The 19,925-nt window shown below is 43.0% G+C and overlaps 1 long non-coding RNA gene across 1 annotated transcript; it reads right to left on the bottom strand.

The window, feature by feature from the left end:
* Positions 1-17,630: 17,630 nt before the first annotated feature.
* On the bottom strand, positions 17,631-18,852 carry LOC134639439 (uncharacterized). Its single transcript, XR_010095352.1, has 4 exons — positions 18,743-18,852; positions 18,267-18,326; positions 18,078-18,168; positions 17,631-17,911 (listed from the first exon to the last, which is right to left on the bottom strand). It is a non-coding gene; the product is annotated as an uncharacterized LOC134639439 (long non-coding RNA).
* Between the last annotated feature and the right edge of the window lie 1,073 nt (positions 18,853-19,925).

Raw genomic sequence — 19,925 nt, 5'->3', positions numbered from 1 at the left:
AGCCTTTACTTGTTTGTCCATCTGCATCTAGTACTCCAACAGGATCGTAGCTTGGTCATTCTCAGCCACTCTAGGGTGCGTATCCCATTTTGACCATGGGACTTCCTGGCCATTTCTTGGCACAAATGTTCCTGTTCATATTAGCGGCCACTTGGTTATGGCTTTCCATACAGTATATACCCTGCCTGCTAGCATCTTGCACCCTGCTGTTATGTGTCTCAGGGGCATCTTTGCACAGCCTGCACCTGGGGTCATGCCAAGTGTGGTAGACCTCAACCTCTATCGATCTTGTGTTTAGAGTTTGCTCCTCCACTGCCATGCTTAGTACCTTTTGTCAATCCAGCTTTGTCCAGCTATTGATAGGATTTTTAGATATCAGCCACTTCTTCTATTTGCCAGTGGTACATGCAGGGGCCTGTCCTTCCACAGTGGTTTCTGTTCTTGCTCCTCTTCTTTCTTAGGTTCCTGCTGCCTGAGGTATTCACTAATGCCTCTTTTGCATTAGTGCCTACTCCTCTCGACTGTATTCTACATGGTTTCTGTCATTTTCCATTACACTTGAGTACTACTTCAATGTGCTTGGGGTTGTTATGGCAACATGGCTGTAAGTCCTGTGATGTAATTTGTATGCAGACAAATAACAAAACAATGGAGGACATCACGACTATGGGATGCCTGCTGCTAAACCGATGATAAGCGTCTCCACTTCATTACAGGACCACAGTGTTGGTTTGTGTGGAGCCATTTCTCCTGTTAAAAATTAACAGTTGTGAATAGACTGTTTATCATAGGACATAAAGACTTAACACACCACTGAACTTTCCTGGTTGATTGATCCACATTGGCCTCACACAGGATAGTTTATTGGTATCATTCTATATATAAATTTATTTCCGGCTTATCTATTTATCCATGTCTTCCCTGTTATACTTACCAGGGTCCTGGGTGTCCTATCCCAGCTCCCATAGGGTGAGAGGCAGGGTACACCCTGTCCATCCCACAACCAGACTGTCACATGGCTTATTTCTGGTTTACTCTGCTTATATATATCAGATTACATCTTATGTAAAAAATTTAGTCTAAGTATGCAAACTTCATTATACTCACTGTTTCACCAGCTCAGAAAGAAGGCCATCTCCTTTCCTGCCAGGTCCTCCTGGAATATATGACAGAAGGATTTGCAGCTTGCAGAATTTAAAAGCAAACAAACAATTTTGGGAACTTGTTCTTGTTTTTAATATGACTATGTAAGCAGACAATTTTCACTGTTTTATTGTTTCTTTTTATTGCTGTAATTTTCGTATGCTTGTCTTAAACAGGACTCTCTTGTAAATAAGACATTGAGTCTCAGTGGGATTATCTGTAAGTGGCCTACATGAGAAAAATCCTACAAAAAGCAAAGACGCTGCACAGAGGCTCCAAAGTCCAGGTAACTGTTATACAATCAATGCTTGACGAAGACACACACCATTGCCCAAACACACCAGAAAGATAAGAATGTTTATATGAAAGAGAGATATTTTTCAATTAAAAGAACATTAGATTCAGCTTGAACCAAGTGTTCATTTTTTTTATTTCTAGTTTTTTAAAGTGGATCTGAGGGAAAGATGTTTGTTTTATGCCCTGACTCTGCCCTGCTGAATACCCTGGTGCATTAAAAAAAAATAACCTATTATGTCCACATACCTAAAGTGCTGTTCAATCCACAATTTTATCATTTTTTGCTCTTCAGTTTCAAGGTTTCCCACACAAGGGGCTGTGTAACGTTCCCATGCATTTCATTCTCGACTATAAAAATGAAAGAAAAAATTAAAGCACCCTCTTCCTCTTTTCCAGCAGTGTTGCTGCTCTGTGGGGTTAAGATGGTAGGTATTTGTAGTATTAGATCAAGTCTGAAGTAGAATTAATCACCCGGGCATACTTCACAGCCATTAGGTGTCAAAGAACAAACAGCTGGAAACACAACAAAAGAAAAGAAAAGAAAAGCTCCAGTTATATTCTTTGTCAAACTCCGGATTTGCATATGTACTTTCAGACTTGTAATAGGCCCATTATACTCTTGAAATGGTCATGTTGTGTGCAAACCACTGCTGCGTATCACATATTTGAGGGCACGAGTGCACACTGAAATATTCTCCTGAACAACAGGTATAGCTGCTAAATTACCAGACTCAGCGCAGTGTGGGCATCTGCCATGGCCATTTGGGGATGAGGGGAGGAAGACAGAACAAAAGTGTCTCTATCCTGGGTCTTTTAACCCAGCGTTTTGAATTTTATTTTATTTTGATGTTTATGGTTTATGTGTAAGTCCTTTAGGTTTTCTAAGTTCATTTCTATTATGCTTAAGTTTCCGTTATAGTTCTTTGTTATTAGATTCCCCTTGTGCCTTCAACCCCTGTATTTATGTCTCTCTTTCTCTTCATGTGTTTCATGTCTGCGTGTTTTCTGTTATCAAGTTCTTGTTGTCATGTCTGCGTCTCATTATGTTTCCTGTTTTATTTTGAAGAGGTTTTGTGTTCCAATGTTCACTGTGTTTAGTTTTGCTCTCCCCCTGTGACGTCGTTATGTTCATTCATATCAGCTATTTCCCATGTGTTTCCACTTCCCAGGGAGAAACATGGGGGAAGCCCTCAGCAGCATAACTAAGGGTAGATTCAGGTTCACCTGATCCAGCCCTAACTATAGGTTTTGTCAAAAGAGAAAGTTTTAAGCCTAACCTTAAAAGCAAAAAGGGTGTCTGTCTCCGGAATCCAAACTGGGAGCTGGTTCCACAGAAAAGTGGCCTGAAAGCTAAAGGCTCTTCCTCCCATTCTACTTTAAATATCTTATAAACCACAAGTAAGCCAGCAGTATGAAAGTAAAGTGCTCTATTGGGCTGATATGGCACTATGAAGTGTTTACGATAAGATGGGGCCTGATTATTCAAGACTTTGTATGTGATGAGCAGGATTTTAAATTTGATTTTGGATTTAACAGGGAGCTAATGAAGGGAAGCCAAAATGAGAGAACTACAATCTGTCTTTCTACTTCCTGTCAGTAATCTTGCTGCAGCATTTTGGATTTGTAAAGGTCCCATTACTGGAATAGCATCCTTTAAGGCACTGAAGAGTACAAAGTAGTACACTGAGGAGTACAAAAAAGGACCTTTTTAATTATTTTATTACTTACAGTATTGGATAAAGTGTTGTACCACCCCCCATTTTGTTATATTGTGTTTGCAAAATGGGAAATAGTCACAGTAATTTATTGAAATGTGCAAACATACATAATGTAAGGTAAAAACCGTGATTGTGCAATTCTGTTGAGCTTAATTTTAGTTATTTGGTACTTGTATGACCATCTCCATTCTTCCATACATCCTGAACTATCCAAGGCAAGCTTTCTTGCAATTTCTTTAAGTAATCTTCAGTTTTCCAGACTCAAAAAACATTCAATCTTCTTTGGATGTTTCTGCTTTTATTCAGTAGTCTTTCAAGATAATTCCACATTGCCTCAATAATGTTGAAATCCGTTTTCGATTAATAGCTCTTTGGGAATCATCTTCATACAGCCTTCAAAATAAAACGGAGTAGAAATACTCCTTTATTAAGATTAGATGTACAGTGGAACTCCGACTTACGAATACCCCATTTAACGAAAAATTCAAGTTACGTAGGCACTGGCAATATTTCTGCCCGTGTTACGGCAAAATGCCCACGTAATGAAATCCGCTGGCTCTGATTGGCTGAGCCCAGAATGCCCAGAATGCCCACAATGCCTTCCGAATCATGTGACAACCCCTTGGCTTTCGTACTTGCGCTTCGCTGTTCCACTTGAACGACGTATTGTTGTTACAGTTAGCAATTAGCCTATAGCCTATTGTTCACTCAAAAGGCGCAATGGGTGCTTCGACTTACGAAAATTTTCGACTTACGAAAGACCCTCGGAAACGAATTAATTTCGTAAGTCGGTTTTCCACTGTACTATAATTAAGTAGGAGAAATGCTACTTTATTTAACTATATTCTCTTTGGCATTTTTTTTTCATATATGTTTTTCATAGATTGCAGCTTTCTATATTAAGTGGCTTACCGAAAACACAAAAAATTTCTTTAAAATTCAGGTACAAGGACTGGATTCAAAATGAGTGATAAAGCAGAAATATCCAAAGAAAAGCATTGAAAGAACATGGTTTTGCTCAAGGCCACTTGTAAATTTGGACAGTACATTTTGTAAAAGTGGAATTATTGTGTGAAATTTTGTTCTGATAAAAGTAAAATCCAAGTCAATTAAAACATGCTGTCAGTAAATGGCCCGGCATTTGATGACCTTAAGACAGCAAAACAAAGCACATTCAAATAAGAGCAAAATACTGTTGCAGAAAACATCCATATCCCCCGAGCCACACAGAACTCTGTTGAGAAGCCCTTTGCATTTATGAGTCCTTTAATAAGTAATGAATGTGCAAATGTTTTCTTCAAAAAACCCCAAAGAAAACTATAGTCAATATATCTGCATAAATTATATACTTTAACTAGCCACTTTTATAGGATTAAAAGCAGAAGAAAAATTAAAAATGACTCTCAGATAATTCAACAAATCAAAGATTTTAAAGAAACAGTTTATCATATTTACCCAAATCATACAACAACATTGTGCTTTTTGCATAACTCAGCTATTTGTTATGTACTCTTTTTGAACATCACTGCACTTCATAAATTAAGAAACTCATTAATTTGTTCTATGTGAAGATTTTCAGGTTACAGATTCAAACAGAGAAATAATTAAAAAAAAAAAAACTTTATTAACATAATGCAGCCAATTCAAAAGACAGCCAAATGAAAATGTCCATAAATTCCACAGGGAACATAAATAGGAAGGCAGACGGAAATACACTATGAGTCAGTGAGGGACTGAGGCAAACTGAGGCTTTGAATACTGTATAGACAGGAGGTAATCAGGGAGGGTGGAAACGTCAGGGTAACAAGATGCAGATGAAACTAATCAAGAGAAAAAAGGAAGTAAAACTAAAGGCAAAGCACACGAGACAGGGGACAGGGACACAGCTGCTAAGTACAGAAAATACAGAACATTGACACACTGTCACGGCTGCCGGGGCGAGCCGTGAGGTGTTGTGAAAATGAGGACCCAAAATGCAGGCAGTAGACTGATGATATGAGTGACGTTTATTTACAAGTGGCGGAGTGACAGAACAGGCAATGAGGCATGACAAATAACTGAAGGAACCTAAACTGGGCAAACTAAGAGCAAACCTGAAAATAATGACAAAACGGGGTGAAGGGCAGAGAGACGCAGACCAGAGAACCAAAACACCATGAAACACAGACGAGCCGACAACGAGCACAGACCGACACCCACTCTATATATACACACAAGGAGACCAGGTAATGACATACAGGTGGGAATCACAGCTGATTCTAATACACAAGACGACCTGAAGATACAAACTGAACACAGTGACAACAGACAGAGACCTTCAAAATAAAACAGGAAATCCACAACACGAACTCAGGGACATGAACAGGGCACAAGGGGAGGACACAGAATACCAAAATCAGAATAAACTAGAACAGAAGACAATAATCATATTAAACACAAAACGCTGACCCAGCACCATGACACACAGAGGCTTGGCAAAAAGATACAAGACAATGAAGGAGTGGTTAGATAAACTAAAATATAAGCAATCAAATCTAAACAATTCTAAAAAAAATCATGCCAAATAGATGACAAAACTAGCAAAAACCTGAGACTAAACATACAGCCTTCAAAATAAAACAGTGACTAGAAACTATACGTACAAAGAAATACAACAATAAAAATCCTGAGTATAATTACAGAAAGTCCCAACCTAACATCCATTTAGATCAAAGACTTCTGTCATAATGGGAGTGGTCTCTTCTGATATAACAATGTTTTCAGCTTGTGCCCGCAGTTCAGTCAGCAGCCCAGCTGCCCGCAGTTCAGTCAGCCACTCCACCACCTATTACGCCTCCACTACAATCGTCTCCGCTACCTGTAGGTCAGTCTGTAGCCGCTTCGCTACCTATAGCTCAGTTGCCACTAGCTCAGCTGCCTGCTCACTCACTCATTCAGCCACCATCCTCACTGTCTCATTCTAAGCAGGGAACACACTTCACCACAACATCTGCTGGTTCTCTTAAGCTGGCCATCTCAGAGACAGTCACTCCCTCTAGGGCCTCCCCAGAGGCTGGATATCAGTCACCAGCCAACTCTGGACCCCTAGAGGTCAAGATGCCGGCGCCAGCAGCTCCACCGGAGAACTCATCAGAACAGTCTCGGCTCTCAGCACCCTCTGAGAGTTCAGGTGAATTCACCTGTCCGCCTCCGTCCTCTGCTGAGTGTGTTGGTGAACTCTATCAGCCCTCTGAGGACTGCATCCTACTGTTGCTGCCTGAGTCAGGCCACTGTGCCGCTCAGCCCCAGCCAGTGTCCATGCTGCTAGAGGTCTCCGTACCCACTGGTTCAGCGTCTGTCTCCACTGGAGGGCCCGAGGAGCCCGTCCAGTCTCAAGCCACGTCAGCTGGGGGTTCAGGTGAACCCAGCCAGCATCATGCCTCGTCAGCTGGAGGGCCTGGGGAGCCCGTCCAGCCTCAAGTCTCGTCTGCTGGGGGTTTGGGAGAACCCAGCCAGCTTCAAGTTTTGCCAGCTGGGGGGCCCGAGTCGCCCGTCCAGCCTCATGCCACGTCAGCTGGAGGGCCCGAGGAGCCCGTCCAGCCTCAAGCCAAGTTAGCTGGAGGGCCCGGGGAGCCCATCCAGCCTCAAGTCTCGTCAGCTGGGGGTTTGGGAGAACCCAGCCAGGCTCAGGTCTCGTCAGCTGGAGGGCCCGAGGAGCCCGTCCAGCTTCAAGCCAAGTCTGCTGGAGGGCCCGAGTCGCCCGTCCAGCCTCATGCCTCGTCTGCTGGAGGGCCCAAGTCGCCCGTCCAGTCTCAAGCCAAGTCTGCTGGAGGGCCCGAGGAGCCCGTCCAGCCTCAAGCCAAGTCTGCTGGAGGGCCCGAGTCGCCCGTCCAGCCTCATGCCTTGTCAGCTGGAGGACCCGAGGAGCCCGTCCGGTCTCATGCCTCGTCAGCTGGTGGGTCCGAGGAGCCCACCCAGGACCACGCCTCGTCTGCTGGGGGTCCTGGAGGACCCAGCCAGCACATCCTCATGTCTGCTGACGGTCCGGGGAAGTCTGTTCAGCCGTCACCTGCTGAATCATCCCCTGCGACTTCTACATCGTCACCTGCAGCATCACCGCCTGCAGCATCCACATCGTCGCCTGCAGCCTCACCACCTGCAGCATCCACATCGTCGCCTGCAGCACCACCGCCTGCAGCTTCCACATCATCGCCTGCAGCATCACCGCCTGCAGCATCCACATCGTCGCCTGCAGCCTCACCGCCTGCAGCATCCACATCGTCGCCTGCAGCATCACCGCCTGCAGCTTCCACATCATCGCCTGCAGCATCACCGCCTGCAGCTGCCACGCTGCCGTCAGGTTCCGCAGCCGCCACGCTGCCATCCAGTTCCGCAGCTGTGTCTTCATCCACGCCTGCAACGTCAGCCTCATCCACACCTGCAGCGTCAGCTTCATCCTCGCCTGCAGCGTCAGCCTCTGTGTCTTCGTCCACGCCTGGTCCAGCCTCTGTGTCTTCGTCCACGCCTGGTCCTGCCTCGTCAGACTCGTCCACGCCTGGTCCTGCCTCGTCAGCCTCGTCCTCGTCTGGTCCTGTCTCGTCAGCCTCGTCCTCGTCTGGTCCTGCCTCGTCTGGTCCTGCGGTTACCACACCGTCATCAGTTCCAGCTCGTCCTGTTCCGCCTCGCCTCTGCCGGCCGCTTTCCAGGGTTAGGGAGAGAGTTTGTTGCCACCGCTGGCTTCGGGGCCGGCCTCCGGACCTGCTCAGTGGCCGCCACTGCCTTCCACGTTGCCAGCCTCCTGATTGGTTTCGTCTGCGTCGCCGCCGCTGCTGTCCGCCCGGCCGGCCCCCTGAACTGTTTTGGCTCTTGTGCTGTCGACCTCCGGGTCGACCCCCTGAACTTTTCATGGACTCCTATTGAGCTCTAGTTTGGTTTTGTTTTTGATCTGTTTTCCTGTGTTCTTGGACTCTTGTGCTCCTTGTTTTTTGTTTCGGACCCTCCTTCCTTGACCCCCTCCACCCGCCCTGGTCTGGTGCTCTGTTTTGTTGTTCTGTTTTTTGTTTAGGGCTGTCGGGAGCCAGCCCTTGGAGGGGGGGTACTGTCACGGTTCTGGGTCAGTTTCGACCCAGCGTTTTGAGTTCTTATGTTTTGGTTTATTTTTGAATGATTGTTTTGTTCTCTGATGCTATGATGATTATTATTATTAGAGTTCCATGTTTCTGTTTATTCATGTTTCTGGATTTGTCTCACGTTTAGCATTGAGTTTCATGTGTTATATTCTGTCTGCCTCTCAGTGTCGAGTCTGCGTCTTTGTGTGATGGTTTCTTGTTTCCTGTTTTATTGTGAAGGTCTGCGTCTCATGTGAGTGTGTTCAGTTTTACCTCCCTTGCCTCATCTCGTTAATTACTCCCAGCTGTGTCCACCACCTGTGTGTAATCTCCCTGTGCTTCTCTGTGTGTATTTAAGTCGTGTCTTCTGTCATTGTAGTTGCTGGTCCGTCTGTGTATCCACCATGTCTCACTCGTGTGTTCTCCCTGCTCGTTCTCATTCATGTTCAGGTTCGTGTTCAGTAGTTAGTTTGTTCCCAGTATAGTTTAGTCCTTCCTCCGTTTGCCATTTGTCCATTTTTATTTTGTGTTTAATAAACCACCTTCACACCTTTACAAGTGCCAGCGTTTGGATCCTCCTTTATTACTTCCACACGGCTCACTCTACTCGCCGTGACACCCAATCTCTTTGTCAGACACATCTGTATTCTTATTGAGCAGACTGAAGGACTAGACTGAACCAGAATGTAGGCGCAATGCTACCTGGATGAAATCGCACAAAACAAAAGTTAAGGTTGCCAGGGATTTAGGGCCCCATGAGAAATAAATCACTTTGTGCCCCACCACTTTAATATTACAAAATATGCCAGCCTCAAAGTATAATACTGTGCAGACACCACAGCTGGAGTGGCCATCGGCTGATGGTGATTTTTCGTTTTTATGGTCTGATGTTTTTTTTCCTCTCTCTCTTTTTTTGTAACGGTATAAACAATGAAAGGTGGTGGATTGGCCAATTGGTCATGATCGACTCTGGGCTTGACCAATTACAGCTGAGGAGGTCGGATGCACCCTCCCCCTTGCTTGGGCAATGGCTCTGAAAGAAAATGAAGAAGAAAACGGAGAACAAAAAACGGAAAGGAGGTGCAGAAAAAATTAGGGCCAAAAAGAAACAAGCCCTTCAGGCAGAGGCTGCTAAATGTGTAAAAATAACTCAATTGTTTGGTGGTGGCTATGGTGGAGTTTCCACAGATTCAGTAACATTAGCAAGTGGTGGAGGCCAGCATGTGGATGAGGGAAAGAGGAGGCAGGAGGAGAGACCTGAGATGGCTGCTGTTCCCGTGGGGCAGAGGAATTGAACTTCAGGTAACAAGTTATGAACTGCAGTCTATCTATTTATTTTATCCATTACCACCCACAGCTGAACACCAGCAGTGCAGTTATGCTGAGGGTGTATAGCTGTAAAGATGGCACCAACAGAAAGTGGCTTACGTATTGCAAAGAACGCCATTTGTTGTTCTGCTTTGTGTGTCTGGGATTTGCAAGGCAGACTGACACCAGTGCATTTATAACAGGCATGAGTGACTGGTGACATGTACATCTGTGCACAGAGGAGCATGAAAAGAGCACTACACATCAGACCTGTGCTGAAGGTTTTTTCTTAAGGTGCTCAAAAGGCAACATCAGCAGTTTGTTTGCTGGCAGTCAGGTGTCAGCTCACAGAGCACAAGTAAAAAAGACGGCAAGTTTTAGAGCCCATAGTGCAGGGGTAGGCAACCTTTCTGTTGACGAGTGCCATCTAAAATTTCCTCAGAAGTCAATGTGCCACTAACTGCATTAGCAATAAATTTAATAACGTTCTATATTAACAGTTACACACTATATAGAACAACTTTATAGAATTATATTTGTTCGCAGATGTTGGCAGCTATCAGCGACTAGCTATCAGCTATTTTGAAACAAAAAAAGACTCTTTTTATCCATAACAAGAACTCCATAACAGCAAATGAACTATACAACAGAAAATGCAAATGCTATTTATGGTCTCCTCACAACAATGATAAGAAAAATAAACTGGGCCAATATGGCATGTTTGTTAATACAGGGATACACATGTTAATGTGATCTCTGGTCTCCCACTCAGAGACACAGGTCTCCGAGTGTCCAGCATTCAGACGGCTACCTGAGGACACTCTTCGTGTGAGAGAAAATCTGCTCACACAGATATGTAGAGCCAAATACTGCCAATAATGCCTCTGCAATGTTCTGAAGACAGTTAAACTTGTCAGGTAGTGATCTCCAGCAGGTGAAAATGCAAGCTCCATGAACACGCACAGCTGTGGATTCCAGCTGCGTTCGTAGTTCTGCAAACTTTGACCCCCACAGAGTTGAGGTTTTTATTTCAATCAGCTGCATTTCGATGTCGCATTAACTGGCATTAACTCAGCCAGTTAATGCGAGACAAATCCAGCTGCTCATTTAAGCTTTCTGGTTTGATCAGAAAAGAAAACATTGGTCCATACACCTGAAAGTCCTGAAAAACCGTGAATACTCCAGCCAGCCATGGACTCAGCGGACTCTAATCCTGTCCAACGAGAGCTCTCTGTTCAGAGCGAAGTTTTGGACCGCCATGAGAGCATGATGAAGCATTTTATGACGGAACAAACGGCGATGCGACAAGTGCTAGCAGACCTCCAAGGTCTCACTGCTCCCAGCACTTCAGCTAAAGATCCACAACCCACTCCATCAGTAAGTGTGGCCGCGGCTTGCCCACTACCTCCTTCGCCGCCACCGCCACCTCCACCTAGGCGAGAACACACATTACCGGTCCCGGAGAAGTTTGATGGGGACCTGACTAAGAGTAGAGGCTTTCTGATGCAATGTTCATTAATCTTCAGACAACAGACACAGGCTTATGGCTCAGATTGTGCTAAGATTACTCTTATGGTGGAATTAATGACTGGCTGGGCGTTGCAGTGGGCACAAGCTGTTTTGAATGTTCAACCTAATATCTCCTATCAAGATTTTCTAAGTTCCGCTGTGTGTTTGATAAGGGGACAGACCCAGACGGTGCCGCTAACCGTTTGTTTACCCTGAAGCTGGGATGTAAGAGTGTGGCGGATTTCTCCATAGATGTTTGGATCCTGGCCGAGGTGACAGGCTAATTGACTCTGGAGCTGAGCAGAGCTTTTTGGATGAATCGCTAGCTCGTAAATTAGCCTTACCCATTGTTCTTCTCCCCGAACCTCTTCAAGTTTCGGCTCTTGATGGCAGCTGTTGAACCCCTTGATTTGTCTGTTGTCCTTCCTGAATATCACAACCTGGCCCAGGTTTTCAGCAAGGACAAAGCCTCCTCACTTCCGCCCCATTGACCGTACGATTGTGGAATTGATTTAATTCCCGGCGCTCCCTTGCACACCAGTCGGCTTTATAACATCTCTAAGCCCGAGCGGGAGTCGATGGAACGGTACATTAATGATTCTTTGGCGGCAGGTATCATTCGACCCTCCACGTCACCCTTGGGCGCGGGATTTTTTTGTGTGGAGAAGAACTCACCACCCGCTGGCCTCCTACGCCCGTTGCCTGTGCCCACGCGTCCCTGGTCGCACATTGCTCTGGACTTTTTCACAGGACTGCCTCCGTCCTCAGGTAACACTGTTGTGCTCACGATCGTTGACCGGTTTTCCAAGGCTGCCCACTTTGTAGCCCTACCACAGCTTCCTTATGCTCTGGAGACGGCCCGACTACTCACCCAGCACGTCTTCCGGCTCCAGGGCATCCCTCGGGACATCGTTTCTGACCGGGGTCCCCAGTTCACTTCCCGGGTGTGGAGGGAGTTCGGTGCTGAGCTAGGGGCTCAGGTTAGTTTGTCATCAGGCTTCCATGCTCAAACCAACAGTCAGACTGAACGGGCTAATCAGGCGCTGGAGGCAATGCTGCGTTGTGTCATCTCGTCCAATCAGTCGACTTGGAGCGAGAAGCTTGCATGGGTGGAATATGCGTACAACTCCAGCACGTCAGCCGCCACCGGGGTATCCCCGTTCGAGGCCTCCTTAGGCTATCAACCCCCGCTGCTTTCCGTCACTGAGGGGGAGTTGGCTGTCCCGTCTGTCCAGTTCCACATGCAGCGCTGTCGGAGGGCGTGGCGTGGCACCAGAGCGGCCCTCTTGAGAACGGCAGACCAGAACAAGAAACTGGCCGATCGCCGCCGCTCCCCGGAACCGGACTACCAGGTCGACCGGCAGGTATGGCTCTCGACCAAACACATTCCCCTCAGAACTGAATGAAAGAAGGTTGCTCCCCTTGTCCCTTTTGTCTTACTTATCTCTATCACCTTTTCTATCCCTTTGAAGAAGTTAGGCTCCATAAATGCTAAAGAGGTAAGTATTATTTCTCTTATTTTCATCCTAGCTGAAGTACGGGACAAACTGTGTTCCTTTTCAGCTCAACACGAAACGCGTAATATTTTCTCTGAATGAGGGACGATTCCGTTCTTTAGGGGAAAGTTGGCAACTCTACTAACTTTATGAATAAAATAAAGTTCACTATCAGTAACATCATAGCACCCACCCAGCTGTATAGAAACTCCGTCATGCTAGCTAGTACGCAGTATGAGTTATTTTAACTGACTGTAAAATGTAAAAAGTCAGCACAACGAAAATAAACTCCACCTAAACTTGGTTTATATCTGACCCAGATAGACTGCAGGTCATAACTTCTTACCTGAAGTTAAGTTCACCTGACACTCGGACCGTCGGCCGCCTCGGGTCTCTCCTCCTCCTGCCTCCCCTTTCCCTCATCCACCTGCTGGCCTCTGTGGAAGCTCCGCCATAGCCACCACCAAACAACTGAGTTAGTTACGTGCCAGCTGTGACACACGTGCCCAGGGTTGCCGACCCCTGCCATAGTGGATGTGGTCAAAGTACTTGGGAAGAGGGGACTCAGCTATAGGCATGTAGAGAATGAGGCTGCATACACTTTGACTGATAACACCATCGATCATGGTAACTTTCTGGAACTGATTGTGTTATTAGGCAAGTATGATACGTGCTTTAGTATGATATGTGCCTTGGAGAACATTTGACTGACTGCATTGAGAAAAACCTGTCCATTATGCTAGCAGTGTCCAAGCATTCTTTTTTTTTTATTAATACCGCGCCATGGTGGATTTGGCATGGTTGGACCCCGGGACGTTTAGCCAGATCAGAACACTTTCTCTTCCTAGTAACAAAACCGCAACATGTGTCCTCCAATTTGACAGAAGAGCTACAATAAATAACCTTTAGTCAGGACTGAAAAGTTTTGCTGGACAGTGGGAAAGGCTTAAGACATCACATGAAGATGACAGGACCAGAAGAGCAAAGGACGAAGAATGGGACGAAGAAAGTGAAATTGTGACCAAAAGCTGTGATTCTTGCAAAAATTGCAGACTGCGCTGCAATCAAATTCTCAGGCGGTTCAACATGCTGTCTGATTGATGCCTGTCGTCTCCTTGGGCTGTACCTGCTGACCCTCTCCTCACTTGCCTGTGAAAGAACATTGTCTACACTCAAGTTCATTAAAAGCAGACTCCAAAGCAGCCTATCTGCAAACAGGCTGGAGATGTTTATGCTGATGGCCACTGAAAAGGACATGTCATTAGACTCCGACATGGTCATTGACAGGGTAGCTGAGAAGAGTTACCTGCTGAGAAAGCTGCTTTTGTAACCCAGTAAGGTGAGGTTCTCTAGACCATGCAACTTTTTAAGTTCCTCTACGTAAGTACTACTGTATATATGATTCAGCTATTTTTGTCACGGTACTGTTCTGACTTTAATTATATTTGATGATTGTTGTTCCTGGTTTTTGATTATCTTTTGTTTATGCTTGGTGTTCTCAGTCCTTCCTTCCCGTGTATTTCTCTTAACCTGTGTTTACTCTCTGCTTTGTACTTCTAGTTCTGGGGGTTTAGTTCCTGTGTGTCTCATGTTTAGTGTAGATTCTGTTCAGCCTTCATGTTTATTATCTTGTTCCCCTCTGTTAGTATCAAGTCCGTGCCTTCGTGTTTGTCGTGTGTTTCCTGTTTTATTTTGATAGTCCATCAGTGCATCTAGTTTTGCTTTCCCTCGTCTCGTTGTGTCTGATTAGTCCCAGATGTGCTTCCACCTGTTCCTCATCTGCTCGTGTTCCTGCCTGTGTATTTTTGTCCTCTGTCATCCCCTGCTTGTTGTCATGTCGTACCCTCGTTGCTGTTTGGTTCCCCTGTAACTCCTGGTTTCCTGTTCCCTAGCCTTAGCTTCAAGTTTTCCTGTTTCGGTTTTGTAGTGTTCAAGTGTTTACAGCAAAAATAAAGCTGCCTTTTTGAGTTCACCTCCATGTGTTCAGAGTTCTGCATTTGGGTCCTTGCTCCTGCCTGACACAGCGTAACATGACAATTTTTGTGGAATAAAGATTCCAGTACTGTGATCATCTGAGCAAGTCCATCAAGTGCCATTCTTTCTCACAATCTCTGTCCTTTCACTTGTGTTCTGTTTTTCATGGTCCCATCACAATTTCTTCACAGGTAAGTAATGTATATGATGCCAGTATTTTCTAGACAGTGTACCGGTACTGTGTGTAAAATGCCATCAAAAAGTCAATTAAGTGTTATTCTTTCTCACCTTTCTTTCTCCGTCTCCTTTCACTTTTTAAAGGTTGCCATGCTAAAAAAATATACAGTGGCTTGCAAAAGTACTCAGCCCCCTTGAACTTTCCCACATTTTGTCACATTACAGCCACAAACATGAATCAATTTTATTGGAATTCCACGTGAAAGACCAATACAAAGTGGTGTACATGTGAGAAGTGGAACGAAAATCATACATGATTCCAAACAGTTTTTACAAATAAATAACTAAAAAGTGGGGTGTGCGTAATTATTCAGCCCCCTGAGTCAATACTTTGTAGAACCACCTTTTGCTGCAATTACAGCTGCCAGTCTTTTAGGGTATGTCTCTACCAGCTTTGCACATCTACAGACTGAAATACTTGCCCATTCTTCTTTGCAAAACAGCTCCAGCTCAGTGAGATTAGATGGACAGCGTTTGTGAACAGCAGTTTTCAGATCTTGCCACAGATTCTCGATTGGATTTAGATCTGGACTTTGACTGGGCCATTCTAACACATGGATATGTGCTGCCATGCTGTGGTATTGATGTGGTAAATAGTCTGGCATTTATTAATTTTAATATTCATTAATGGTCATGTCTCACCTCTAGTCTTCTCTGTCTTAATGTCAGGTTTCCACCATGTGTTGTAGATAGTTCAGGAGGTTAGCCTGACCAAGCAGTCTTTTGGTTTCTGCTAAGTACTGTTTAGAATACCAGAATAGGGAGGATGGTGTAAGTTTATTAGATTGATGCACTGTAAAAAAAAACTGTCAAATTTACGGTAAAATACCGGCAGCTGTGGTAGCCAGGAATATACCGTGAAAAAAATGTGGAATCTGTAAAAGACAATACGGTATACTGGTTTTGTAACCCTAAATTTTAAGGTAGACAACGTACTATTTTACCAAAATCATGATAGAAAAAAACAAATATATTTGTCAATTATACAGCAATTTAATGTAAAAAATGCAACTTTCCATAGCTTTTTACGGATATTTGCAGTAAAAAAAAAGTTATAATATAATAATATTTACAGTAATTTGTTGTTAATTTAACAGTAATAGGATAGACCCTATTATTGTAAAAAACTGTAAAAAATAACAGAAATATGTTAAACCTTATTAAAACCTTTGACAGTAAAAAACACAGTGAAATTGTATAACAAATTACAGCATTTTATTTTGACCAGATACATTTTACGGTAAATTCCTGGCAACCACAGCTGCCGGTATTTTACCGCTAAAAATACAGTACAATATGAGGAACATAAATGGTTTACCGTAAATTTTACATTTGCAACCGCTAAATATAGAAAAACCTAAAGATGCTCATATATAACCAAGGTAGTGAATATTACTGATAAACAATGAGAAAATTTGACATACCATTTGAAAACAGACTAAACATATCATTTTCTCTATTCCTACAAAACAGCATAGATCTTGAGAATACAGCATGTGTCCATATATATGGCTGGTAATCCATGGAGGAATGAATAAACATGAAACAAAATATTACCTGCCCCTGACCTATCAACACTAATGAGTCATTGGGTCCTGCCTTGGTGAAGGAAAGGACTCAGTGGAGTTTCTAATGCGCATGGTGTCGAAGATACAAGCTCTGCAGGAGTACTTCAATGTCCATCAGGAGTTCACTTTGGACTGGCAGGATCCCCTCTGCAGCAAAAAATGGACAAAGTTTGATCAGTGCTTGAGCAAAATGCACAGAAATGAACAAAATGTGCTGCCAAAAACAGATCTAATGATAAATGATTTCTTAAGTGTAAAATATACAGTTCTTAAAGGATAGCTATTGTCAAAATGCAACCTGGGCTGTTTTTTTTTTTTACTGTAAACGAGACAAACATATATCTAAAAGCATAATTACGACAAATGAGCCGTTTTTGAGATTGACCTTGATTTTGTTTTGTGGTCAATAGCCAGTGAATGGGAATACTAGGGGGCCAGGTCATAAATTTGAGCGCATCAAAATCAATACAGTAAAAAAAAAAAAACAGCCCAGGTTGCGTTTTGGCAATATTTATCCTTTAAATCTACTTATGTAAAAGTGATACATAGACAACCCAGCCCTAATCACAATCACAATTTGTTGGAAAACGTATTTAAGTTTCCTATTGATTTATCATAGATAGGGCTGTGCGATATGAGCAAAATCTCATATCCCGATATAAGAATTCTATCGTCCCGATAACGATATAAATCACAAAAATGTAACATTTTCTGTAAATTCTGTGAATCTCGGGCAGCTCGTCTTGCGGGAAGTGTTTCCAGCTGCGCGTCATGTACTTTGAGTCGAGTGTTTTAACCGATGCATGAAACTATACATTTTTAGATATAAGTTGTAATGGCCGCCGTTTTCTTTGTATTTATTACACGGCGTGCTGCGGGGAAAAGCCTGTTCTAACCTTTTAGTCTAAGGTTTATTTTTTAAACAACTGTTGGCTCTTTTTTTTACTTCTCATCTGTAAATAATCTGCTCTTTCACGTGATTCAGTTTATTTTGAAAAGTCTCAACAGGATCTTGAGCTTTATTGTGAAAGGTTTATGTGGAACATAAACAAGCGGACACGCGATGCTGTTACCGTCGTTGTTGCTAACCACAACGCATAAAAACAGGGGCTTGTCCGTCTGTAGTGTGGTTATATTAAATATAAGAGAAAGAGAGAACTTTAAGAAATTAATATAGCCACTACAGTGACCATCAAAATGATGAAAAAATACTGCCGTAAACAGTTTATTTTGTGACAGCACGAAACAAACGATAGCGTAACTCATCCGATATATATCGTTATATCGAACAGCCCTAATCATAGAACTTGAAGTTAATGGCTGAATGCATGGTGATGAGACCTATCATTCAATCTACATTTTATAGCGTATGAAACTGCTCACCTCACTGCTCACTTGAATAATACCACTGCTTACCTCTTATTGAATCTTTGGGTGCAGACTTAATTGAAGAGCCTCGTATAAACAGGCAGGGTGTGATGTTTAGGGAAACCAAAGAGTACAGGCGCCATCATTTCTGCCAGAAGACTCATGGGGTGCACCGAAGCTTTCATTGTGGACTGGCTAGATACCTTCTGCATTCAGAAAGAAAACAAGAAGGGCATACACCATAAACAATAATAACTGACAAAAATAATGAGACAAGAAATTAAAGTAACAAAATAAGTGCAAATCAAGTTTCCCTGTGTTGCAGTGTAGCTGAATGTTTTTCAACAATTTGATTTACGGTAAAACACATACCAAATATTTCCAGCCAAGGTTTGTTTCAATCTTCAGCATGTTTTTCCTGCCATTGTCTTGAAACTGTTTCATCTGTCCCTCTCATTTGATGCTGTTTATAAAAAGAAAACAGCAATATTGTAAAGGGAAAAAGGAAAATGAATTTAATGGGAAAAAAAAGAAAAAAAAGATTATGACCTGAAATCTCACCATTTCCTGAGAGTCACAGGTCCTTTGAGTATCCTTATGGTTTCTGCTCAAATTCAGTGTCTGAAAAGGGCAGGAACAAAACAAAGCTTTTTAATCATAATAAAGACAAAATAAGACTTAGAGACAGACAACAAAGAAATGTGTAAAATATGTACACCGAAAGAAACAACGTGGCTCATTCCGATGCAGTTTACAATGAAGCACGTAGCCCCTTGATGACTGAACTACCTTACCACAGAAATTACAGATTAACATAACTCCATGTACTTTGGTAATTCCTCCCTAGCGAATTAAGCAGCCAAACACAGAAACTAATCCACAGCAATGCTTTCCTGGCGACAGTAATGCTAACTCAACTCACAAATGCTAACTAAATTCACAACCTCACTCGTAAAAAACGAACTGCTAAAATTATCTATAAACGCTGGGCTGGTGGATTTTTATAACAGAGATTACTTGAAGTTGCATGTACTCACCTCACCTCGAACTAATTGTAAGCTGCCAGGATGTCTACAAATTCCGAAGATGCTGTGGTCCAAGCAGCCATAAATGGCGCTAATATAGGAGTTCAAAACTGTGTCCGTTAGCGAAGCCAACTTGAGTCTCCTGCATGAAAAAAAGAGCGGTTGGCACACAGCTCAGCAGCGCGCCGCGCTATTGGTCATTTTCAGGTGACGTCATCCCGCAATGTAACGTCGCTCTTTGTTTCTTTAGGAGGAGGTTCGAATTTGATCAGAAGTCACGTCTGCAGACCGCTGCAGCCACGTCTTGCCTTGCTTCCCCTTTTTTTGGTGAAATGGTTCGCTCATACTGCACAATGTTGCTACCAGAATTTTTTTTTCTCTGCAATTCGAACGTAAAACGTCTGTACACAGTTTACCAGCAGTTTAGCTACCAATCAACAGCGATCACACAAACTCAAAATTTAAGGCGGACCCACTTAAGGTGGTCTGATAATATGGCGTGAAACACAACAACATAAAGTTGTTTTAAAATAATAATTAAAAAAGATTATTGAAATCAATTTTATTCACAACCATGAACTTTATTTTTAACATCTTCTTTTGCTGTTGATTTTTTTTATCAGAAGGTTAACAATGATAAACTGCAGGCCTAACTTTTAATCTGTATATCAGTATCTGAATTTTAAAATAAAAAAAAATACTATCAATTTTATTGTCTTTCACTGCTGATATTTCCTTTTTTTTAAAATGGTATTTACTGGTTGTATTATTACAGTGGACCCTATTTTTTAACATCTTGCTTCTGTAAAAATGAATGTTTTTGTTTGCTTAAAAATCTACAGCTTTATACTGTGAATTCCAATGTGCACAACCCCAAAATATGTAGTTTTACTCAAATAATACCGTAAAATCTAAGTGTTTCAGACATTTTCAGCATTACAATATTTAATTGTAAAATGTATGCATATTTTTTTGTTTTCACAGACAATATTTATAATTTCAACATTTTATTACAGTAAAAAACAAAGTTTTTTCCAGTCTCACAATTAACGGTTATTCAATCTATTTAATACAGTAAAAGGAAGTTTTTGGTTTTACGCTCCATTACCGTTGGAATTTGACGGTGTTTTGCTGTATATTTTACTGACTTTTGTTACAGTGTGCATATATACCAACAAGACCGTGTACATCACTG

The sequence above is a fragment of the Pelmatolapia mariae genome, linkage group LG12 (assembly GCF_036321145.2).
Source record: "Pelmatolapia mariae isolate MD_Pm_ZW linkage group LG12, Pm_UMD_F_2, whole genome shotgun sequence".
Lineage (NCBI taxonomy): Eukaryota > Metazoa > Chordata > Actinopteri > Cichliformes > Cichlidae > Pelmatolapia > Pelmatolapia mariae.
This window is presented reverse-complemented; position numbering and strand designations above follow the sequence as displayed.